Raw genomic sequence first — 27677 nt, 5'->3', positions numbered from 1 at the left:
TTTATTTTTCTCACCTGGCTCCATGAAAAGGTTACTCAATATATTCTTGATATTTTCCAGATAAAATTTTTTTCTTGAAGTTTGTAATTTATCCATAGTGTTTTCCATTATTCTCCATCAGGTAAATCATTTGTCAGCAAGTTCTTGCTTTTCTTTATTGAGAAGTTTTTAATATTATTTATGTAACTGTTTTCTGTCACATGTTACCTGTATTGTTTTGTCTCCAAAAATATGTATTGGATAAGTGCTGCACCTCGTTCTTTATTTTCCACCTCTTTTTGCTTAACATTTATTTTCATGTCTGTTGCCTTTTTTTGTTTTGCTTAAAGTCATGGAAACTTTTCTGAAAATTATGAATCATATCACCTGCTCGTCTTTGTCCAATTTGTTATCCAGTCTTCTCATTAAAATGTTTATTTCATTACTTTTACTCACAAGAACGGGTAATGAAGATGAGCTGAGATTGAAGAAGAAAGTAACTTCTGGTTATAATCTAGAGGTAAAAAGACATGAAATCCTTAAAAATTCTGTTCGATCATAAGTCTGAGAACATTTGCCTTCAACTTCCAATGGCTTCGTGATAAAGGTTTCCATAACAACTTTATTGGTTTCCTCCTACAACTTGCTACTATGCATGCCCTTGTTGTAGAATTTAAAGACGTAAAGCTGATTTACATGCAATGTATGGAAGACTCAAAGCTACAGATTAGAATATAAATGATGCATATCTTTGCAATATAAAAATGACTAAAATGTTGATTAAAGAGAAAGAGGAAATTGTAGGTTTGGGAGTACACTCAATTCTCACCTTTAATACATCTTGAAGATCTTGTCAGTGTTTTCAAACAAAGGGAAAAAGCAATCATAGACTGGCATAGCAATTGATTTTGTAAAGGAATGGTTACCTCTCAAGTATGGGCAGAGGCGAATAAAGGGGGACACCTCTTTCCCTTTTACTTTAAACACTTTTGTTTAATTTGGTATTTCTGTCAGTTGCAGACTACACATACTAATCATGAAATTTTTTTCTAAAGGAAAGACAAAATAGACCTCAGGGCTAATATATTTTGGCTTTATTTATCACCGATAGAAAACAATTTCAATAATGTGGCTTAATTTCTTTTAATGATAAGTTCTTAGAAATTAAATCTGAAGTCAAATGTCTTTTTTCGTTATTGTGATTAGTTTATTTAAAAATGTTTTCCAGTTTTCCTGCCATTAAAGGCAGAGTTGTAGTTTAGGCCTAGAGTTTGTTATGCGATTTGTTCAGAAACGATTTGAGTTGATTTCTCTATTTGTCAATATTATTATTTTAAATCTGAATAATCATTTGCCCATTCTTTGTAAAAGCTCAAAGGCAAAAGAAAGGAAGTCCCTTTATCATCAAATCAATGCCAGGTAATCCTTCTGTTGGTGACAATCTGTTGCCTTGGAAATTGTAAAAAAAAACAAAAACAAAAACCGAAAGGTCTCCAAAGATGCTAACATTTTATGGCATATTAGATTGAAATTGGTTACTGAGGCCATGAAAAGGATTTAAACGTGAAAATGTAAATCCCATTGTTATTTTCCTTAACTTTTCTTCTGTTTAAACATCAGGATAACTTGCTGTCTGTGTGCTTGGTCTCCTGCTCTTGGTAGCAGCTCTAACGTGTGTGAGCATGCTGAACCTCGGACATGCATTAATGCGGTGACTTCTGAAGAGGGCTTTCATATCTTTCACCATTGCTAACTTTGAATGGAGCCAGTGAAAACTGTCCTAGTTTCAGTAAAAGTTAATTACTTTAATAGTCTAATGAAATTATGCTTGGTAAAAAAACAGTGGGCCATAGTTTGCTTATACCTGAAATCTTTGTGGGTTTTGGCAATGAATTAAAAAAAAAGAATGTTGATTTACATGCTTAGTCCAAACACTAACACAGAGCTATCTTCTAGGCATTGTTTAACAGACATCAGCTGCGTTGATACCATAGAAATAAAAATTTTAGGTGAAAATAGACAATAGTTTTAATAAAATTAAATTTGTTTTTTATCTTTTAAAATATTTAAAATTAATTTTATTTTTTTAAAGATTTTATTTTATTTGTTTTTAAAGAGGGGATCTGAGGGAGAAAGAGGGAGGGGAAGATCAAAGTGTGGTTGCCTCTTGCATGCCCCTACTGGGGACCTGGCCCACAACCCAGGCATGTGCCCTGACTAGATATCAAATCGGCAACCTTTTGATTCACAGGCCAGCACTCAATCCACTGAGCCACACCAGCCAGGGCAATAAAATTAAATTTATTGTTGCTTTGTTTTCTTGTTCCTTTTTATTCACGTAAGAACAATCATGTCATTTCAAATAGGATTAATATATGGTATCAATTTAAATATTTAGATAGCACTTATTTCTGGGAAAAAAGTATACCTACAATTGTTTCCATTTTGCTTTTAAATTCATTTTATCACCCTATTTGCACATTTAATTGGTTTTTGCTCACACTGTTGCCTGTGTTCTAAAACCTCTTTTTTTCTTAATTTTTGCCTTTCTTTAACCCTTTCTGCACATTGCCATTAGAGTTCTCTTTTAAAGAACACCATTTTTGTGAGGCTTTCTTGCCTAGCATCAGGAATCCCAATGGCTCAAATTCAAGGCTCTCCAAAAGATGGCAACACTCACCGTTTTAGTCTCACATTTTGAACATTTGGAATATAATCCATTTACACAAATTCACCATGTAAAATTTGACCTTGCTTACATTTACAAAAATCCCCATGAGTAGAATGAGTTTCCATCCTCACCTGCTCAACTATTGCTCAGCCCTTCATTCATAGATCAAAGGCCAACTTTGTGAAACTTCCCAAAATTAGGTGAGCATTGAAGAATGTCCTTCATGTGACTCTAAAGCACTTTTGGTTATTTTATATGATACCAGGTATATATACAAGCTTGGGCAAAAGTAGGTTTACAGTTGCTCATATGGAAGATAATACAATAATTAGTGAATAATAATACAGGAATAAACTCTGTGTTTTGCATACTCATTACTGTAAACCTACTTTTGCCTCATCCCGTATGGCTCCATATAGCCCCAATTCTCTACAAAATAACATTTAAAAAGCTGCATCCAGTGATCTTAAAGTACAACGTGGAAAGTTCTCCAGAAAGCTACCACTCTAAAATCTTTGCCAAGTGCTGCATTCATGTCACCACAAAAAAATTCTCTCTCCAGCTTCCCCTTGTCGATGTCCTTTTCTTGTTGTCTAGATTCTACCACCTCACCTTTCTCCCTCAGTTTTTGTCACCATGACACTCTGTCTCCTTGTTGGGAGTGGTCACTGGGATCTACCTCTTCCCACTTCCTAGAGAATCACAAATTCCATGCTTCACCCATAACCCATGGGTTTCCCACAGAAAGAAGCTAAAGAAGTTTCCAGGTAATAGTAGTTCTTCCCACACTCTGATTTTGGTTGTGAGACATCCTTGTGGAGACGCTTTCCACCTGGGAGACATTTTCCACCACAGTCTTTCCGATATCATTTTCACTAATTGTTTTATCAATTAGTAATAGTGCATGTTTCACCTGCCCCTCAAAACTGAGAAAAAATTGAAGACAGGGAGCACTTTTATTACTCAGAGCTTAACCTCTAGCAATGCCCCAATATATTTATTTTGTAGTTTAAAGAAAATAGTTCAGCTATTCTTCCTGTAGGTGAAATGTCCAAGTAGTGAGGTCAGCTTCAGTCACAAGCTTGCAATTCAAGGAGATTGTCATTGGCATGTAAATAACATAGGTCTTTAGAGCTTTTATTCCTTCTGCATGTGGTATATGAGAAGGTCCAGAGAAAATTCTTCTCCCTTCTTCCTTTCTTGCATTCTGTTTCCTGCTACCAAATATATGCGACAGTAGCTTAATGAACTAAAATAATTTGTGTGTATTGTATATTAGATTGTTATTGGAGGTGGATAAGACAAAGCCTAATCAAATATCTTAACATTGGTATTTATTATGAGCTATCTAAATGCATATGTTCTATGAATAACATATCATATAACGCTTTCATGAAATGCATACATATTTGTATTTTAAAAATTACATTTCTCTGTGTTTGGGTACTATATTTAAATCATTTTTGAAGAAAGTTAAAATATAACTTCATGAATAAAAGACGTGCGTGTATAGATGTATATATGCATGTGTATATATATATATCTATACATATGCAAACACAGATTTTTTTCATTCTCTGTCACAAAATAGACCTGTAATAGTTTTTTCCACACAAAGTTCCTTTGAAGATGCAGAGTATCAAGATTTACTATCTAGATGTCAAATTCAAGCATCATCATCATAATTGTCATAGCAGTGATAATAACAGCTACCGTTTAATGTGCTATTATTATACACCAAGGACTAATCTAAGATTTATAAGAACTTAACTATTTATTTAAGAATCATGAAATCTCATGAAGGAAACTGAACACAGATAATCCCAAAGCCACACTTTTCATAAGTGAATAAGACAGAAAAATAGTATGAAATTTAGTTGGAATTTTCAGGTAAAAACTTCAGCATTCTTATTTGAGGTAGTGTATGTAATGGTGCATGTACAGCTTAGAACTACTGCTATTCATTGTAGCGGTACTTCTCACAGTGGGTGCTTATTCGAGCTTCAAGCATGCGTGTCAGCCCTGGTGTCACTGAATACAGTGGATAAGGTGGCAGTGAATATCATAGGTCATAAGCTTTGTAACTGGCACAATACAATATTTATTTTAAACTTAGAAATGAGTGAAAATTGAACTGTTTACATAAAAGGTTTCTTTTTAGATTTCTGTGGGGTTTTTTTGGAAGACCTTAGCTGCAGCTTCCTTGTTTATACAATGAGGGTATTCCTTAAATCTATAAGGATCACTCACTCTGCAATTTCTTCAGATCTGTGATTCCTGTTACTTAACATTTTATCATTAAACTTAATTCTCTAAAAGGCTAACAGACTGCAAGATTTAAACCCACTGGGTTATTTGATTGCATTAGATCCAGAAGACATACAGAGCAAAATATAGAAAATAAGTATATATTTATATAAATGTATAATATAGAAATATATATTAAATACCACAAAAATATGATACATATATACATTATAATGTAAATATGTATTTGTATGTTATGTAATAAACATCTACTTTATCTATAATATTTCAACCTGTATGCATACATTCAATTCAGATTTTTAATAATTACCATTTAAGTAAAATCATGTGTTGTGACTTAGGAAATTAAATTTTTTCTAAGGAATACAATAATTAAACAAATAGAGACTTTTATAGCATTTCGCCTTAAGATATTATTTTGATTTGCTTTGAACTACCCATTACTTCTTTGATGTTTTGTATTCATACATTTAGTTTTAGATCATTTCTTTCTCATTATACTTTTCTTCCATAACCTCTGATATTAACACATTTAATTTTTTACTGAAATGTAATAGGTTTCACCAGACAAGATTTTTTAAATAAATGTTTTATTTAGAGGGAGGGGAAGGGAGAAAGAAAGGGAAACATCAATGTGTGGTTGCCTCTCATGTAACCCCTACTGGGGACCTGGCCCACAACCCAGGCCTGTGCCCTGACTGGGAATTGAACCAGCGGACCTTTGGTTTACAGGCCAGCACTCAATCCACTGAGCCACACCAGCCAGGGCTCTGTGCATTGTAATTATCATCACTAATCTGTAATTTGAAAGTATTGTATATACTTTTATTTTTTTAATTTTGTGGATCATATTATTTTGATAATGATGAGATAAAAAGGGCTTCTAGTTAAGTGAAAATTCAAAAAAGTATTGTAGAATTATTGATTTATCTTTGCTGAAGACCTTCATCTTTGTGAGTTTTGGAATATATTATTTATAATTAACATAAAATATGAGAATATTAAAAATGTTTCCTTTTTGCTAGAGAATTTACCATAAAAAGGGACAAAAATAATAGTATTTTTTCTGGGTATGCTGAAGTGATTTTTCTGTAGTCGGGAGGGCAGCAGAAGGGTAGATTCAGAATGGGTTTTATTTTCTACCATATGCACTTCTGAATTAGAATATTTTGAGTGAATTTGCATTTCTGTAATAACTACCTAAATGTGTAATTATGTTAAGAATATCTACAATTCCTACACTAATAGAATGGGTATCCTGCTCTTGTTTGATGGAAATTTCCATAAATGTCAAAATAGGACAAGTTAATTGATGGTGCTCTTCAGGTCCGTCTGTATTCCTTAAAGATTTCCTGCATGCTTGATCTATCAATTATTGGAGTGAAATCTTCAACTTTATTTGTGGATCTGTCTATTTCTCTTTTCAAGTGTATTAGTTTTTTTTTTTTCTAGATTTTATTTATTTATTTTTAGACAGAGGAGAAGGGAGAACAAGAGGGACGGAAACATCAATGTGTGGTTGCTTCTCTTCTGCCTGCTATTGGGGACCTGGCCTGCAGCCCAGGCATGTGCCCTGACTGGGAATCGAACCAGTGACCTTTTGGTTCACAGGCTGGTGCTCAGTCCACTGAGCCATACCAGTCAGGTCAAGCCTATTAGTTTTTATCTCATATATTTTGGCACTCTCTTGTTATCCCCGTATGCATTTAAGATTGTCGTGTCTTCTTGGAGAATTTAGTAGTTTTTCATTGTGGCAACTTTTTTTTTTATTCCCAATAATTTTCTTGTTCTGAGGCCTGCTTTGTGTATAATTATTGTAGCTATTCCAGCTTTCGAAAAAACAAGTACTAACATGGTATGTCATTCTCCATTCTTTTATTTTTAACTTAAGTCTTTACATTTAAATTGGGTTTATCACAGATAGCATATGGTTGAATCTTTTTTGGTCTACTATGAAAGTTTATGTCTTTTAATGGTGTATTTAGATCATTTACTATTAAAGTAATTACTGACACAGTTGGATTAATATCTATCATGTTCAACTACTTTCTAGTCATTGCATTTGTTCTTTTGGAAGAGGAAGGGGAAGTTCCTGGCTTTTTATTGATCCTTGGAATATACATTTATGGCTCCAGGAGAGACATGTGAAGATCTCTCTAGGAGTTCCTTTCTTGAAGTTCATGTTTTCTTTTCACAGAAAGCTCTGACCATGCAGATGCAGGAAAAAGAATTGATGTAACATTGCTTTCTGACAGTTTTTAATCTATGTCAGTTCCAAAATCTTTAAACTTAGAGGGTTTTGTTTAACCTCTCCTTTTTCACACTTATGAACATTTTAATGTTTTAAACATAGTACTTAATTTAGTTCTGAATGTCTTTCAAAAGGCTAAACAAACCTTTTAAGAAGATACTAAATTCCTGAAAAACTTTATTACCCAATAATGCTTATTTGAAATGAAGAATGATCCTGTTTTTACCTACCATACATTCTTATATTTTATGAGATACAATCATTCATAGTTTGAGTATAAAGTAGTGTTCTAAAACGTTGTGATGTATATCAGTGACAGCTTTCCATTTTTAGGAAAGTTTTCTGTGATTATAATAAAAACTGATTCGTTTCCCTTCACAGATTTGCAAAGTCACAAAAAGCCCTCAATCTGTTTCTCCACAAAGACACAACAGAACTTTGCTGTTGAATTCTTAAAAGGAGGATTGTTTTTGAGAAACCTGTATCAACTTCATTTGGATTTATTTTATATTACTGTATTTTCAAATTCTTCATCATTCTTGTGACTACCTGCAGACTTTGAAGTGTTTTAAACAGCCTAATATCATTAATTCTACCAGTTGTGTATCAACCACAAGAAGATGTTCTTATTTAAAACAAAAAAAAATAAAGAAAACACCTTTAAATTATCTGCAGTCTTTGAAGTCTGAGAATTTGTGGGTCAGACAGTAATTACTGAGGAAGATAATTCAGAATGCTGTTATTTGAGCATAAGTCTCTTGGCTCTCTGATCTGCAAAGAAGCCTTTCTCTGCAAAACTCCAAATCTCACCTCCTTCAAGGGATTTTCTTCTTTTGATCTGAAAATCACTGACACCTTTGCTTTTCTCAACCCAGTCTGAACACGTATCCCTTAGGGTCTTGTCATGATTTCAACCAGAAAACCTCATTTGATGTTAGTAATATATGGGATCTTATGATCGGTGCGACTGCTCTTATTTTATAGGGCAGGAAATATTTATTAAATTCCTACTGCATATATAGAGAAAGAAGTAGTGATATATTAAGGTCTTGAGTATAGTGTTACAGAGACGAGAGGAAAGAGTTTCAATGAGGCAGAAACAGTCATCATTGTTAAATCCAACACCATTTTTTTCATTAAAAAAGAAGGAATAATTTCCATTTAAAAAGTCAAAATCTTTCTAAAAGCTTTTGGAATGAGTCTTGCTGTATTCTATATGTCTTAGAAAAAGTGCCTGACCCTGGAAATTCTTAGATGAGTAATATAGATAAGTATGCATCAATATGATATAATATAATATAATATAATATAATATAATATTATAATGGTTGCTGTTTAAGTGTGCTTATGTGTTACCCTAATGTATCACTGTCCAATGGTTAATAGATTCAGCATGGCTGCATTAAAAAACCACACACACTCATTTTTTAAAAGACAATGTGTCTTGTTTTTGCCATGTTGCCAATGAAAAATATAGTTTTCTTTTGATTAAGGTTATAGAATTTGTCTGTGATGGTATTAAAAATGCCTTTCTCAAAACAATTTCAGATATCAAAGTTACTTACTGATGCTCAGTCTCTTGAGACAGTCATCCAGCACCAATTTCTTAAAGGCAGTACAGAATACTAATGTGTAATTATTTTTTTCCAAAGAAAATGCTAATGCATTCTGAAGTGAATGAATGGTGTACTAAAACTAGATGATGACTATTGGAAATGAAGTAGAAGTCCTTTTGCAGAAGAATCCCATGGGTCATTAATATTTCTACAATAAAACAAGTTCCTTTTCGGTTTATCACAGTAGCACATATTATCTAATCTAGTCATCTTTTACTCATGTGGTTAAAATTCTTTTTCAGCAAAGTCTTTTAGTTTAGAAATCACTGCTTTTGGAAGTGATTGGGGTTACATAACAGTGTCTTCAGTAGGGTTAACAATTCATGTGTAAAGAAAATATGCACAAATTTTTGAGAGCAGAAAAATACAGATTTTTCAAACATCAATGATTTACTTGGCTTGAAGTACAGGGTTTGTGGGGCTCACGTGCTATGCCATGTTCTCCGCTAGAATTGCTCCTCCCCCTCTCTCTCTCCTCTTTTTTACTCATCTTTAAATTTTAGTTCAAATATCACTTCCTCAGGAAAGCATTCCCAGACTCTCAGATGAGGTCAGGGCCTAAACTACACTCCTACTTAGGACTTATCATGTATAGAATTAAAGATTAGTTGTTTGTGTTCATCATCCCTAGAAGGAAAGCTCTCTGTGGCCAGAAACAGTGCTTGGAATGCACTGTCCACTCAGTAAATGTCTATTGGGATGAATGAAAGAGAAGGTGAAAAAAAAAGAGACTAGAAAATATATTGTATTCAAATCATTGTAGACTTAGATTTTTTTGTTTTATTTTGTTTTGTTTTGTTTTTAATTTTCTTCTTTACTCAGGGAGGCATGAAGAATTTGTAGCAGTAGGTTGAGAAAAGGAAAAGCAGAACTCTTGTCAGATTGTATGTCTAGAAAGCTTCGAGGGCAGAGCGACTGGAGGGAAGTGGCCTGTTAGTAACCACAGCACAAGGGATGTGGGCATTGGGAGTGCCTTCCTGATATCTGTGCGGTAATACAGTATTACTCTTCCAGTGTAACCATTATGGAATGTAAGGCTCTCACAGGTTGAGAAATCTGTCTAAAGTCCCACAGTTAGAAAGTGTTAGAATTTGAGTTTGGTTCTAGATTTCATGCTCGTTCCATAATGCCCTCTTAGAATAAGATGTTAAGATAGATAAATGAGACTGTCTGTCTATCTATCTATCTATCTATCTACTATCATATTATAGTAATATATGTATATATAATAATATATGATGTGCATATATCGATACATGATCCATTTGACAAGTGAAAACAATTTTTTTAAAAACATTCTGTAGGATATTAAGCAGTTAGTTAGAATTTTGGGACAAGGATTTAGCATAATATTGAAGTGGGAAACAAATGATTGATTCCCATATACATTTCTTAGATTTAAAATAAACCTGGATGTGTATACAAACTTACCTTGCTAAATTCTAATTCTTAGATAAATAATAGCCATAGGAGGGCATGTAAAGAGCATTATAACCTCAGTCTCTTAAGTTTTTTTCATAGGTAAGGTGGAAAAAATAAGAATCATTTGTAAAACGTTTTGGGTGTTTTATTAGGCAGAATGTTTCCATTAAAAGGGTCTTGTGGTTAGTCTATTCACTTTATAGTAAAGTAAGATTAATTTTATTTATATTTTATGTATTCCAGTGAATTTGTTTTTGTGGTGACAGATAAGTTAGTCTTTAAAAACAGCTGTCTACGAGGTGCCAATCCCAATTCTGTGGGTTCCTTTTGCTTCTAGTGGCAGGTCCTAATGAGCAATGTAATGATCTAGGAGGATGAGGAAAGGGACTCCGTAAATGAAAATTGACCGTAAGGATAGTGCTGTGGCCCTCTATAAAACCCATAAATCATTCTGCATTTTGGAGGTGATTATTTCACATTAGAATGGAGAAAACGAAAGCGCCAGGAGGGGACATGTGTGGTGATTTTACCCACCCTTGTAAACTATTGAGCTGCAGCTCTAGAATATTAGCTTGAAACAATGTATGCTGAATATTTCCATTTTTTAATTACACATATAATATTGTTCTATACTTCATAGTCTCCTGCTTAATAAAGTGTTGCTCTCAAAAGATATTTCCGTTGCAATGTGAGCATGGTTTATTTCTTCAGCTTGATGGCGAGCTCCTCTCTGAGGGCCTGCATACATTTTTCTACACATTCATACCCTGTACAATGCCTAATGATAAGCTGAAAACAGAATAAAAAATATTTCTTGGGGGAATTTGTTAACGGCAGCATCTCTAGTAGCATAGAAAGATGGGGATATTTGTTCCTGTCAAATAACTCAGAGGGAAAATTTGATGAAAGGGCACTGTCTAGTTGAAATTCTGGTTAAGCCATGTAACGTGAGTTTCCCCACCTACAAAATAGCAATAGTCAAGCACTTCACCAGTTGTGTGGTATGAGAAAGTGAATTTTAGGTACTTTTGTGACAATTTAGAATGTTACTGCTGTTTTAATTTTCCCCAGTACTATACTGCGATCCATTCTAAAGAGAAATTAGAAAATGCTCTTTTGCATTTTCATACCCAGAAAATTCAAAAATAGAAAAATAATTAGGGGCGTAATTTGAATGAGATGGTTCTAAGTGATATCTTGAGACTGGTTAAAATTGCAATATTTCGACAGTTTTTGATATGCTGAAGAAAGACTTAGGAAAGTCAGTGGAGTGCCAGGTGATACACACTGTGCTGGGTGGTACACAGGAGTGCATGAAGTGAACGTGGCTCCTCTACTAAACGCACTCAGAATGAGCGTAGCAAAAAAGAAAACAAAACCAGAATATCTGGGCATGTAGAAAGTCATACATCATTTGAAAAAATGTAAACTGCTTATCGTACAACCATGTATTCTAAACTAATTTTACATGATCTCAAGGCTTGTTATTGTGAAGTCAATCTTTTTCCAAATTGCCTTAAATAGTTTCATCAAACTGATATTTTATTTTTTCTTATATCATGAGGGACACGTGGTAAATAAAAGTTGGAATGCATGGCTTCAGAATCTCACTGTTATTTTAAACTTTTACTTTCTCTTTAAGGTTTGAGCCTTCATGTCCTCATCTACTTAGTAGGGATAAAACATCTCCACCAAGTCGTTACTTGAACACTTTCAGTCCACAGAACAGTGCTCAACCCACTGAGCCACACCAGCCAGGGCAAAAACACTTTGAAATGATAAAACATTATGCAAATATTGGATATTGTTAACGTTTAAGTCCACCTCACCAAACAATGCCGATATCAATGTTTTCAGTGTCAGTGCCTGCCAGCAAAACATGTGTTAGCTCGGCAAGATGTAGTCCTCAAATATTCACATCATGCACTTTCCATTAATAAACATTTATCACTTAACAAGGAAGCTGTTGTTCATTTCTTCTTTCTCATTTGTTAGCAATTTGGGCGTATGAACAAAAGGCACATGACAATTCAGGCTCACAGTGAAACATGTAGATATTTCCTGCTTTCTTTGAGCTCTCTGGTATTTTATTGTGTTTTAGGAAGAGTGAGGGGAAGTGTAGGCGATACAGTATAATTTTAGGCCCTCACGCTTAAAGACTGCCCTCTGCATCCTGGCCCCAATACTAATGATGCTTCCTTGGTGGAGTAGCTTAAAAATAGTATTCTTTGAATGCCTCTAATATCCTAGGCACTGTTGCGAATGCCTTACATATGGGCGTTATTTAATTTTTCCTGAAACACTAGAGGTCACTTAGTACTGTTGTCCTTACTTGATAAATGAGGTAACTCAGCTAACAGATGGTGCAGACCAGATTTGACCCCAGCAATATTTACCAGCGCGCCTGTGCTCTTTCCATGACACCATGCCTCCCAGTTTCTCATCTATAAAAGTGATGCTAGCTGTCTAGTCTATAAGTCTGTAGGAATTAAATAAGTCAATGGGTGATGAATAAGTAGCAATTTAGCAGCATCATATAAGTGCTCAATAATGTGTCACAGTTATATGTTCCAAACATCTGCAGGCCAGTGTATTTATTTTTTTCAACTCTGGTAGTGATATTAAAACTAGTGACGCTTCTGAACAGTGCAAGAGAAGACTAGGTTATAGATAGTTGCTAATTTCATGTAGTTAATAAATATGAAATCAGTTATTGAGAAGTCGAATGAAGACATCAAACTGATTGGAACTTAGGATAGAGTGTTTTTGATGGGCTGACTGTTAGTGTGGAAGACACTAGATTTCTTTCCAAATGACACTGTTAAACTATAGGGAGTTTCTAATTTCATTCAGGCAACAATGTGAAAACCAGAATAAACACAGAGAGCCAGAGCAGATGTAGCATACACCTTGGCCCCCAGTACCCCTAATGAGGACAGCGAGTGCCAAGACTGACTCTAGATTCTTAGCTTGATTCTGTGCTGCGACATTGCATTTTTATTACTAGGGCTTATGTCACCACTCAGGAAGTTGTAAATTAACAGTGTATGATTGTGTATTTAAACAGAATGATGACAAGCTCCGAAATTAGCTAGGGCCACATCTTTGTCTGCGTTCCACATGATCAGGAACCAGTACACCCCACATCTGGAGGTAGAGACTACTTCCAGCACTCCGGAGAAGGACACGCCTTCATTCTCAGGCTCAGACAGTCCATGAATGGATGCTCTGTGTGTGTTCCTTAGAGCTGCACTAGAGAGGTAAGCTTCAAACTTTAATTTGTGAGGAAAGCATCAGGGGAACTTGCTATGGGGATGAGATTCAGTAGGCCAGTGGGACCGAGCCAGCTGCACTTCAACAAATTATCAGATGATGCCCACGCAGCTGGTCAGCAGATGGTATTTCAGTTAGCAAGTCCCTACCAGGTGAGTTTCACATATCTGTAAGGAGTTTTAAAGATCAATCTTGTCTGGTCATTGTACTATTAATTTGTGGTGGTCTGTTTTTTAAACCTGTCATTTATATTTCAGGGATCTTTTACATATTATAAATGAGATATGGGAAGTGTTTTTCTTAAAATGGTTCCCAGTGTATGTACTGCTTTCTCAGGTTCATTATCACTATTGGTGTTTGAATCACAGAGTATAAGCAGTGGAATTTGAAGTTTGTTTTCTCTACTGAAAAACCCCTTTCCCTTGAGTCCTCTCTGATAAACACCGTTATCTTTTTTCCACTATGGAATGATACTACTTCAATATTGAAGCAAGAGGCCAAGATCATAGCCTCATCGGAATGTATTTGAACAGGACTCTCTTTATTGCCTGAGGGAAGATGCATTATTAGTGACATGTACTTTGTTTTTTGGTACAGAGAAGATAATATAAATGTGTTCATACTGTAACTTTAATATAAAATCAACTTTGTGCTAGCCAACTTTCTTTAATATGGTTGCAAAGAAAAATGTTAACACAGCTCATTTACAGTCTTTTAAACATTTTTTTCGACAGAAATCATAATTTTGGAGATTCCAACTTGCTTTATCTTAGAATCAAACTGAATTCTTCATTTGTGATATGATGCATGATCCGTAACAATTTGGGGCCAACACTATTTTAAGTCTCGAATCTTAGTTCTCTGTAAACCTAGTGCCTACTTGAAATTCACTGAGACCAAGTAACTCTTTGACTGCAATACTCGTGGGCTGCAATGATGTTCAGATACAGTGATTCTCAGTCAGGGCGAGAGGGAGACACAATGAAAGTTACCTCTGGAGAGTTTTAAAAGGTTAAGGCACTACTTGTCATGTAACACGAACCCTAATAACCCCTCACGAGCCACACGTTTTAGATATACTGCACCTGGGTTGGAAATCTCTGTTAATATGGTTTCTGATGGTTATGTGATGATAAAGAGTTATGGAGTTACTGGAGTTTTAAAATTGTGGTATGACATACATAGCAAAAGTTACCACTTTTACCATTTGAAAATGACAGTTCTATGGCATTAAGTACACTCCCAGTATTGTGAAATCGTTACCACTATCCATCACTGGAACTGACAAGTGCTTTTGAAGATTTTTTTCCAGTTAGATTCTTTATTTCTAGCATTTGTCACCCATGTTCGGTTAAATGTATACATATTTTAAACTTGAGACTTTTTTTTTAAATGGGAGAGTTGAGTTCCATCTGTCTGAGGACACTGAAAACATTTGACTTTCATAAATATGATTCCTGTTTTGCTGTTGTTGTTCCTCATGATATTCCTTTAATGGGAATATTTTCTTAAAACACATTGACATTCAATTTGACAAGCTGTTACTTTTGGCAAATGCCACTTTTTCCATGAGTAATTTTCTTCTTTCCACAAACAGTATTAGCCATTATATCTTACTATTGTATATTGAATGTCTCCTTTTAACACTGATAATGTAAAATACTTTAAACATTCTTATTAAAAATTTTATTGATTACTAGTTCAGCTTGTTCATTAGATTCCACATATGAGTGAAATCATATGGCATTTGTCTTTCGCTGACTGGCTTATTTGATCAAAAACGAAGAAGGACTCGTGGATGGGGATGACACTGTGGTGATTGCTGGGGTCAGGGGGTTTAAGAGGATTAAATAGTATTAGAAAAAATACAATAAAGATTAAATTTAAAAAATAAAAAATCACATTGAATCGAAAATTAGAAGACCACAGGCATTTACCCAGAAAACAAATTCTTTGTCCTTGATAATGACAGTTACCAAATCGATAACTTTATCACCCAAACCAATTAAATAAATTGAAAAACAAAGACGACTTATTAATTTTCATCCGAAATGGATGTTACCAGTAAAGTTTTGGGAACTTGAAATAACAGGCCCAATAAACTCCCAAGTAAGTTAAGCTTTCCAAAATACTCCACAGAGTAAGGAAATCAAAGTATTTATTAATTTAATGGAACAACTTTTTCAGTTAGTTGCAGGGCTGGTTCCATCCTGTCCCCCAACTACATACAGTTCATGTGGGCTCTGGGAAAGGCAAGTGCAGGATGCTCTCTATGAAAGTGGAAACAGGGGTGATTCAACTTTCATCAAGGTTTCCAATGAATTGCCAAAGATCAAAGAAACGTCCCTGAATTTTACAACAGAGACTTGATGCTAAACAGAAACTTGCCAGGCAAGGATGGATCCAAAGCCCTGACTGAGTCAGGGAGACCAGGAGGAAAGTTAGTAGGTCAAAGGCTGACTCAGGAAGGAGGGAGTGGTCTGTCCTACACAGGTGGTAGATTATGCAAAACCTTGTCGAGGGCTTTAAACTCTTTGGGTCCGTAAGTACAAGGGGAAGCCACTGAAATACTTTAAGCTGGAAATAAACATTTTTTTCATTTCTATTTTTAGAAAAACAACTTTTGCTATTGAATAGTGAATACAAGGCAGGACTGTTTATGGAGATAAAGTTAGACAGTTCTTGCTGAAGTCCAAGAATACTTACTCTCTCGGGGTAGATGGAGTGGAAGATACTGCAGGACCGCCACATGTGCTCCATCACTGATACATGATATACTCGGCCACAGGGACATTAACAATACTTGAACAGCTGTTAATGTCTGTTTCCCTTAGGAAATTTATTTCATCGAGCATACAGTGTTCCAGCCCTTACTCACTTATCTCACAAGGCATTCTATATCTGACTGTGATCCCTTCACTCAGTGCCACTAGGCTCTTTATACGAGTGCGGGATAGATACCCAGCTGCTCTCTGTAGTCACAGTGTACAACTTGCAGAAGTTAAAACTTTTTGCGTATCTCTGAGAATGTGTCTTCCCCCATAAAATTAACACCAGATTCTCAGCAAAAAGTACAGCTCTGGGATCAGACTTGTGTTTGAATTCTGTCTCTGCCCCTTACCAGTCATTTGAACTTGAGTAAGGCATTTAACCCTTTCTGTACCTCAGTTTCGTCCTCTGGAAATGCGGATGATGACACCTACCTTGCAAAACTGTTTATAGAAAGCCACCAATGAAAACAACTTAGACTAGTGACTGACACATAATAAGCATTTAATAAGTGAGAGATGCACAAATAACAAATTCAAAAAGGGTACTACAGTTGACAAATATGGAAGTTACTTTTATAAAATAAAATATCTAAATGAATGTATAAATATACTAGGAGCAAGCATGCCTATTAGGTTTTCAGACTTAAGAAAATACATTGTTTCAACATAGTTATCTTGCTTGGTTAGCTTTATTTTAATTGCAAGTATATTTATTTAAATTTATGTTATTGTCTTTTATTTTAAATGTAGGAACATTTTACTTATAGACCACTAAATAAATCAGTGGTTAGTTGTAATCATTTATTTAGTACATCAACTTTTCTTTTGAGGTGTCTCTCTCTCTGTTTATTTATTTATTTATTTATTTATTTTTGCTCAGTCCCTTTATCCCATCCTATCCAGTCCTGAACCACACCCCCCTCCAACAGCAGTCAGCCTGCTCTCTAACTATGTCTCTCTCTATTTTGCTTGTTAGTTCATTTTGTTCCTTAAATTCCACATATGAGTGAAATGGAAGCAGTCACACCCATGAATATAACAGTGGATAAAAAATGCTTTGGTACATTTACACCATGGAATACTACTCAGCCATAAAAGGGAAAGAAATCTTACCCTTTGCCACAGCATGCATGGATCTGGAGAACATTATCCTAAGTGAAATAAGCCAGGGAGAGAAACACGAGTACCATGTCTTACTGAATTAATGAACTATCAAGCATTATCCAGACTTAATAAAGCCTCTTCGAGAAGAGAAAAAAAAGATCATTTAATTCTAATGCCTGATACTTCTGGAGATGCAATGTGCAATATCAGATAATTCATTTGCCTTTTCTTCTTTTGTGCACCTAATTGGTTCATCAATTGTTTCCGAATCAACCTTTAAAGGGAGCCATATAGGGTATCAGAAGGGGATGTGACTTTGAGTGGTAAATATACCATTCAATATACATATATTCAATATACAGATATACAGATACAGAGATATCATCAAATTGTACACCTTAAATCTATATATTTTGAATTATTAATGTCATCCACCAAATTTAATAAGGAAACAGAACTTTTCTGCGATAAATCTCAACAGCTTTCACAACACCCATATTTTAAAATGCAAATCATGCTTAAGTGCGATTAAAATATGGCACTCTGTCAAACCGTACAAGCAGCTTTTCTCCAGTATAGTTGAGGGTTGTTTGAATGTGCCAGTGACCTCTATCATCCCTCCATGTCTTCCCGGGTTGCCCTGGTGATGAGAGTGTTGATGCTGTGGGTATTTCCAGTGGAGTTGCTCCTCATGAGGAAGTAACACTCCTGTCTTTCAGACATCGTTGAGTCTGAAAAGTAGCATTTTTCTCAACCAGCGGTATAAATGTCTGTAAAATTCTTCCTCCTGGTAGCAGCAGCAGCAGAAATAAAAGTCCTACTAAACCTGCAGCTTTTGTAATTTTGGGAGTTGTGGTTCCAGGCTCAAACTTACCTATTCTTCTTGGGAAACTTGGGTACAGAAAGCCCATAGCTAAATGGTGACCGAAGCACTTGATTTATTAATGCCTGACAGTCATTTAATACCTACTGCAGTGCCAAGGCTCTGTGTTAACTACAGCTGGATCAAGAGCAAACTGCTCTGCCTGAGCCTAGAATGAGGCCTTCTGCTGCCTGACCATTCATTGAAGAGAAATGGCTGAGCAGTGGCCAGTGATATAGCACAAATAAGGAATGGGGAGCTCTCCATACTGTTTTACATGCAGGGGCCCTACCTTGTATGTGTTTCAGAAAGAGAAATTCCCTAGCTTACTTCTTACTTTGAGAGAAACTAACCCAATCCAGTAATAAATTGTTGCTCCTTGCATGTCAAATGCTGACCAATAAAAATAGGGATGCTGCCTTCTTGAGAGGGGGAGGTAAGAAGATGGACGTGGAGTGGGGTGTCCTGCTTGGACGTGGGACTGAGACCAGAATGGAAACAGAGGAGCAGAAAGCTTCTAGCTACTCAACTAAAGGTTACGTGGATGCATCTAGAAACAGGATTAAAAGGGGATCAGTAGAATTACAGTTTCCAAAGTCTATAAAATTGAGAGAGATTGTAACTTAAAGACTAAATATGAATACCCACAGTTCTTATTAAAAAAATCATTGTACCATTACTTATACCATAGTGTTGAGGGAAATAATCGTTACATTAGATAGTAGATATTAATTAGAAGATGCAGCCTGATTTTCAAAAGGTAATACTGTAAAAAATTAAAAGGTCATTCTTAGAATGAGGGAATTCTAAGCTATTGCAAGGGTAAACTGAAAGATTTCTATTATAGAATCACTAGGAAGTGTGTGCACTGTTTGATGGGACCCACATTTCCTCTTTCTTTTCTTCCCTACCCTCTGTTCTCTCCTTGCCCTTTTCTCACTAAAACCCATCTTGCTGTGGCCAGCTAGTTTAAAGAAACCACCTGCTCTAGAAATAAGCTAACATTACATTTCAACTAGAGAGATGCAGGTTGAGGTAAACAGAAAGGGGGGGTTTCAAGTTAAGTAAGAGCATTATCCTGCCCGCTCCTGGCCAAGTGTTCTGCCAACAACGTATTTGGATTCACTCTGTGGGTTTAATCCTTTTCATTTAATTTTTTGGTTGACTTCATAAAGTCAACAAATAAAGAGGCACCACTGTCACTGTTGAAAAGAGATAACTGATTTGTGTGGAACCTGTGGCATTTTCATTCCTAACTGATGTATCAAATTTGGCTCATCACAAGTTAACAGCTTTCCCAAGGTAAATGACTTGGTGTGGACAAGTCTTTATATAGCAACTCCTCAAATAACGTCATTTCATTATAACATTGATGAGATGCCATAGGAACATAACAGTCTTCTTTATAACAGTCTATGGTAAAACTAGTTTCATTGGAAGTTGTTTGCTTTAAGTCACAGAACGTAGTAATGATGTTAAGTGAGCAGTTACTACACCTGTGAGATTTTATTTTATGATCATGTTAGTTGATTTTTCAGTGAAGAAAATTTGCTGTACATTTTAATGTGATGGTCAGTGGCAAAGGAGCAAGGAGTTGCTTTTCTTCTCATCTCTATTTTTCTTCGAATTCCATGTTTAATATGGGAAAGAATGTAATGTAAAGTAAGATATAGTGCTAGAATTAAGAGAGTTAGTCCAGAATATGCCTAGTTTTTTTTTAAATGGTCTTAATCTGCTATATTTTCAAGGAGCTTTTAAAAGTACAGTATTAAAGACTCGTCATTTTAAAGGTGCCTATACTTCCTAATGTGATTAAGTCTGCATTCATCTTAAGATTTCATTGGATGTAAATTGTGTTCAAGTGTAAGTACTGGTTGTTTATAAATAGAATGTGAAATCCCTAAATCCTCTGTAAAGGCATTTAACCTTCATTCCCTTATACTTTCTCTATCGTTACATTTACATCTACTTGCATTTTTAATGCATGCATTTGACCCCACCTAAATGGAGGCCTCTGAACATTTCTATATTACCTTTTCTGTGTAGCACAATACTTTTACCTGACAAATAATTTGTACATATTTAATTTGTAAGCAAAAAGCCTTCATGTGATATCTATGCCTTCGTTGTTTTGACGATGTGAGAACCAACTAGCTTTTTAAGCAATGTAGCATAAGAAAAACAGTCTCAATAATCTGGTGCTATTGGAAACCATTGTGTTCCCACCTGAGGAGTTACCCTGTTGAGCAACCTCAGTTTCTTATATAACAAGTACTAATAGTTTGAAACCAGGTTGTCAAGTTTCATTCTACCCTAGTAGAATTCAGACAGTCAAAACCAATAATGGTATCTACTCATTTCAAAAAGCCAGTGTCAAATTTCAACAGACAAATGGTCATGAGCCCCCAGAGGTGACAAAAATCAACGTGTGTCACTTGTTGAGTGCAGTCATGCCGTGTAAAATTTGTGTGTTCCTTCTTTTTAAAAACAGATATTATTTAATCCAATATGTTTATTTTAAAATATTTTAAAATTAAAATCACTGGGGTAATAAAGAACTCACACAATGCGACACCAGACAATCCAGTTCAAGAATGGTTAGAGTATCTGAATAGACACTTCTCCCTAGAATACATACAAATGTCCAGCGGTTTATTCAAAGATGTTCAACGTCACTAGTTAGTAGAGAATTGCAAGTCAAAACTATAGGAAGATATCACTCCACACCTGTGAGGATGGCTAATAACAACAAGACAGGTAGTAACAAGTGTTGGAGGGGCTGCGAATTCCCTCATTCACTGCTGGTGGGAATGTGAGCTGATACAGTCACTGTGGAAAACAGCATGGAGTCTCCTTCAAAAGAAGCGAAATAGGAAGCTTCCGTGCTCAGCACATAGCAGATACCTTTGCCAGTGCAGAGAGGAAAGAACTCGAATCGTCTTTTTTTGTTGTTGTTATAATTTAAAATATTTGTCACTGCTTTCAAGTACAAAGTCCTCCCTCTTCCAGGTAAAAAGTCTTGATTCAATTCAGAAATGAGTTATCTTTTTATATTCCTTTGAAATTGAACAAATAAAATATTTGTCCAGAAATTGATCATTTCCAGCTATCTTGGCCCTTTGCTCCCCAAAGTTTTAGTAAGACTGTCAGATGGATTAGTTCTTTAGAGTTGGAAACTTAGAGAAGACAGTTTGCAAAGGATTCAAGTCCTTTCTTGAATGACCAAATTGATATTATCTAGTACTGAGATACAGAGGTTTATAATAACATTGAAATGTGAACCTGGAAAGTTTATTCTAGTGTATTTTGCTGAAATTTAATTTCATGACATTTAAAAAGTATGAATTTTAATTAAACATTGAGGGAACTTCTTGTGATTAATATATATTTATTAAATATTCCAGGGTAAATGTGACCTATAAATCTGTTAGGCTTAAATGGTTGAGAGTAAATTTAATTTTACTTTCTGTGGGAACATTTGGATTACCCCAGGAGTAAAAATAACAGATTGATAAAATAATATTATTTATGTTTAACTATTATTTTTATTTATATGCCATCCAAATGTCCAAAATTCATGAAATGGTTCACTTAGGATTTGTGCACCAAAATAAAATGGAGTAATGGGTGGATAGAGAAATCATTAGATAGATATACTTATACATGATAAGGGAAGTTTAAACTCAGTTGTACAATCCAGATGGTGGGTTTATGGATGTTTATTGTATGTCTTCTGATTTTTTAAAATATTTTTGAAAATTTCCATAATTTAAGGTGAGGAAAAGCTTAAAATATGCTTGAATTACAATTCTATAAAAACTATTAAAATAATACAACTATCCATACTTCATCAAAGTTCCTGACATTCACAAATGTTACTGGTCTTGTGTTGGGAAAGCATTTAATAATGATTTTTTAACTAAGTAAGAAAAGTAGAACTTTTGTTAGATATTTGAATTTATGTTTAAAATATTGTGCTGCATGTTAAATTTGAAAGTTGCATTGTTCTTTAGTTTCTGCTGTTAATGGAGCCTTCCCTGCCACGAGTTCCTGTACATTTTCCTTAATGCTTTCGACGTCGTTGGATACTTTCTGTACCATTTTCAATTAGTAAGCTGTAAATAACCAGTTTTATGTTTAGATTCAGAAATAAATTCCCCATTGAGTTTGGGAGATAATTAAGCAGTGAAAAAGTATTGTCAGTAAAATTTGTTAGTCATTAGTTTGTGTTAAATTTATTTTCTTGAGCATAATTGGCTTAATGTTCTAAATGGTATGGCTACTTCACAGCCACTGGGAGCATAGGGAGAGACAGATCAGTGAGGTGCCGGTAATAGTGCAACAACTGAAGCTAACACCTGGCATTGTCCTTATTGTTGATCTTCATCCAGTGACTCAGATATGCAAAACTTCAATTCTATGATCCCTCACTTGAAAAAAAAAGACAAAAAACAACAACAAAAGCATAACCATTTTCTTTAAATCCTGATAAAATGGAATTATCATTTTATGAGGATTTTAGTGGTAGTATTAATGACAACATGTAATATATGTTGGCATTAATTCCATTTGCTATGCTAGCATTTGAAAACAAATCTGTGGTATATCCTTTGGTTTACCAATTTTTAAAAAATATAAGGACTCCATTTTAATAGTAATTTTTAAAAAGATTATACATATGAATATCTTAAATTTTAATACCCATTAATGGAGGGAGTCCATAAAGATGGCAATTCAGCACCGCTTAAAACTAATTTGAATGTCGCTATGACACCGATGAACACATCTGATAAAGAAGACATGTGACAAGCACATGTGAACCATATTTTTAGTTTTTGAGAATGCTGAATGACGTTTGGCACTGTGGGACTCATGAAGTTTTCCCAGAGGTACCTAGAGGCCCTGGGCTACCATATTGATAAATAGAATTTTAGTTGTTTGCCTGTACAGGAAATTTGTCTAGAAAATTTCTAAAGAATGTCTAAACAGGGATTCTGGGAAAAAATGGAATCTTCTAGGAGATTAGAGATGTGCTGAAAATACAAAGGTTTTACAAAGAAGACCATGAAACATAAATAGAAAAAGTAATTTTTATTTACACTATTGAAATATTCAAAGGAGAGAAATTGATTACTTTTAAACTATAAAAAACAAAGGCATGTGAAATTATTTTCAGGTGATTTCATTTTCTTTTTTCCTTTATAGTGAGATTAATCAGGTTTTTGTCTGTCATTACAAATATTGCTAAAGATTGCTTCTTTTATTTTGACTTGAAGTAGACCACATGATGACAGGATATATTTTCATTTCTTTATTATTATGGAAAAATTTATACAATCAATGTGAACAAGAAATATAATTTTCAGGTCCACCAAATGCTGAAATTTTGTTGCATTTCTAAGTGTTATTATGGTGTCTTAAAATTTCCATATGGTTTAATAGCTGAAAGGAAGCATTAATTTTTAAGTATTAACTTTAATACCAAAGTTAAAGTAGATTAATACATTTGAATGAATATTTAAAATTCCCTAATGTGAAGATAATTATATAAAATTAACTATGTATTTATAATTTGTAGGGCTAAATAATTCTTCGTACATGACATTAATGTCCACCTGATTCATCTCTTTTTGCCAAACATTTCTGTATTAGTTCTTTAAGTCAATTCTCAGCGTGACTTTATAGTATTGAAATGGGCGAGGGGTCACAGGGTCAGACTTTAATGTGAATTTATAATTTATAATGTGAAGATTGCCAGCAGTTAAAACTACCGTAGAAAATCTTGTGAATTACCTGTTTGAGCTTTTATGGTTTCTGTATATACAATCCTGTACAGTAATTATCAATTCTACTGAAGTTTTAAAACTACTGATCTAAACTAAAGAAGCAAAGGAAATCTATCTCGTGGCCATTTCAACATTGAAACTCTTTGCTTTTCAAATAGCTACCAAATACCTAGTGCAGGATGGGAAAGGAGTAGGTGATTCTATAACTGAGCTAGCTATTCAGTGTGGTAGCCATTAGCATCCTGTGACTATTTAAATGTAAGTTGATTATAATTAACAAAGTAGAAAATTCACTTCATTGGTCATACTAGCCACATTTAAGTGTTCAATAGCCCTATGTGCCTAGTGGCTACTGTATCAAACAGCACTGAAAGATATTTCCGTTTGGGGGAGAAGTTCTATTAAACAGCATTGTTCTAAAGTGTTAGTGCTTCTCCTAGGATTTTCTCAATTGTTTTAAAGATTAAACTTCTAAAAGTATAACACATTATTTTGAGTATTATAAAAGCTATTTGAGATCCAGGATATCTGCAAGAACAATCCATTTTACATTTTAGTTGTTTTTCCTCAAAATATTCTATTGAGAGTTTTGAAATAAAAATAGTCACAAATTGGCTAGTGCACGTTCCTTGACAGTAAGGAAAAGAGTTTAGAACACGGAGACAATCCCCTGTATGGTCTGATGATAAATCGCTTTTTCCTCTTAAAACTATTCTGTAAATTGTAGTTTACAGCCTTGGTTATAACCACCCACCTCAATGCCTGCGTTGCAAGTAGTTAACTATCACTGACACGTCATTTTAAATTCATAGCCACAATTCTCAAATGAGCATTCAACATCCCCAGACATCCTATTCCATTTCTTTTTTCTATTATCCAAAATGATTTTACACATCTTCTCTCTTTTCAAATCTCCCTCCCACAATTGATTCTGCTTCCCACATGGATAACCTTGCTTCTCATTTCATTGAGAAGAATAGTTACCTTACCTGAGTTCCCTCATCCATTCACATGTAAATCCACCAACTCATCTGGCTCTAAATCTCCGTGTTGTTTATTTTAACTGCTCTGCTATTTTACTGTGGATGACAGTCTACCTGCTCTCATTTCAAGCCCAGCCCTTGCACTTGGACTCAGGAGTTCATTTGTTCTGAATGTATTTATGTATTTTCTCATGAAATTATATATCTTTTAATACCAATTTTTCTGTATCTACAAATAACGTGTTTATATTTTCTAACTCAGCATTGCTAGCCGTTAGAGAGGTGCAAGTTAAAACCACAATGAGATACCACTTCACACCAGTGAGAATGGCCATCATAAACAAATCAACAAACAACAAGTGCTGGCGAGGTTGTGGAGAAAAGGGAACCCTAAGTGCACTATTGGTGGGAATGCAGGCTGGTGTAGCCATTGTGGAAGACGATATGGAATTTCCTCAGAAAACTAAAAATGGAACTGCCTTTTGACCCAGCAATTCCACTGCTGGGATTATATCCTAAGAACCCTGAAACACCAATTCAAAAGAACCTATGTACCCCATGTTCATAGCAGCACAATTTGCAATAGCCAAGTGCTGGAAGCAACCTAAGTGCCCATCAGTAAATGAGTGGATCAAAAAAACTGTGGTACATTTACATGATGGAATACTACCCAGCAGAAAGAAAGAAGGAGTTCCTACTCTTCATGACAGCATGAGTGGAACTGGAGAGCATTATGCTAAGTGAGATAAGCCAGGTGGTAAAAGACAAATGCCATATGATCTCACCTGTAAGTGGAATCGAATGAATAACACAAACAAATGAGAAAAATAGAACCAGAAACATGGAAATAACAACAGACAGTAACCAGAGGGGAGCGGGGGAGGTAATGGGGGAAAGAAGGCAGAAGGGGAAGGGATGTCAAGGAACGTGTATCAAGGACCCATGGACAGAGACAACTGGGTGGGGGAGGATTGAATGTGGGAAGTGCAATTGGGTAGGGCAGGGGAGAGTAGTGGGGGGGTGGGAAATGGGGACAACTATAATTGAACAACAAAATAAAACCACAAATAATCTTTTTTTGATCCTCTGACATACAAAGTTCTTCATGATCTGTCTCTTGCCTGGCTCTTTACACATCGCTTTATCTTCGTTCCTAATTCATTCTAGCCTCAGGCCAAGCAGCACCTTGCCTTGGTCCCTTGCTCTAGATATACAGTCTGTGGGCTTCTCTTTGTTTTTCAGATTTCAGCTTAAATGACCATTTCTCAGCCATAACTGATAACCAAACTAAAGTAGCTACTGGTCACTCTTAATCAACTCAACCTATTGTAATTGTTGGTGGGGAATGTATACTTTGTAAAATCGTTCTTATTTTACTTAGTTACAGGTTCATTGTTTATCTTGTCCTGTAATGATAATATCCATTGTGTCCCTAGAGTCTAGAGCTTGGCATGTCTCAAAATTAGAACTCTGAATAAATTAACGCCCTAAGGATGAAATCCATAGAAGCCGCACTGTTGGTTTTCAAGTGGTAGGCGATATTTAACTATTTGAGACTGTGGGGTTACCAGTGATACTCATTCTGGTAGACATTTCACTGAGACAAACAACGGCAATGTGAAAATGTATTAGGATGTGGATGTGGCTGTATCTAATGTGTCACCTCCCGCTCCTCTTCTTCCTTTACTGTTGTCACTGCGGCACTAATGAATCTCTGGAATCAGGCTTATATGACACATCCTTCTTGCTATATGTGAACATTCTGAGAAACACGTGTTGAAAGGCAGCTAGAAAACCTGATGATTATTTAGTAGCTTTCTTCACTGAACAGCCATGAATAATACCTTTGATGTCTACCACCAAAACTTAAACAGAAGCTCTCCAGAAAGGAAGGCCTGGGGATGATTTCCACATTTTCAGATGTACAGATGCTTGCTTTTGATGCACAACTGGTTTACAAAATGATTTTTATCTGTTTATTTCAAAAATACACGGTAAACCATTTTATAGTTAATATGTAGAATTTGTAAAATAGTCCTTTTCTTTTAACATTGCTATGTTGTTAGGAGAGGACTCCTTGTAAATCTTGTAGTTTTTTTTTCCTTTGTCTTCTAGTGCATCAAAATCGAAGTAGGAATGAGTGTTTTGCTTATGCTTTTTAAAGAAAGAGAATTAACTCATATTCTTGCACCAGTATCTTATTAAAAGCTTAAGTAATAAAGGTGAGAATCAGGATTCTGTGGACAGTTTAATTCCACACTAGGTCCTTAGTCCATCTTGCCAGTTATTTTCCTGAATGCTTAATGACTTTAACACTTTATAAATTCAGTACATAGTGGCACTTAAGCATTTCATGAATATTGTAGTTCTTTTCTTTCTCCTGGGTACTATGTATAGGGTATATATTCGCTTTAACTCATATTTAAAAATTAATTTCTAAGTATGAGAAAAATATTGAAAACTCTTGAATGTGAATTAGAAATTTGACCAGGAATTTCTTCTGCAAGAGCAAACTGAGTACGGTGTTTGGTCTGCTAATGAAATATAAGTTATAAACTGTGCTATAAAATCACTGGATATTTTGATGGGTAGGTTTTTTTTAAATATATGGGTAATTAAATGAGTGATACAGTCTAGGTGTTGTAACCATAGTGTATGGCAAAAGTAGGTCTACAGTTGTTCATATGGAAT

This window comes from Phyllostomus hastatus, unplaced genomic scaffold, assembly GCF_019186645.2.
Source record: "Phyllostomus hastatus isolate PE091 unplaced genomic scaffold, TTU_PhHast_1.1 phas_scaffold_12, whole genome shotgun sequence".
Lineage (NCBI taxonomy): Eukaryota > Metazoa > Chordata > Mammalia > Chiroptera > Phyllostomidae > Phyllostomus > Phyllostomus hastatus.
The sequence above is the reverse complement of the archived record's forward strand: the minus strand, read 5'-3'. Positions refer to the sequence as shown.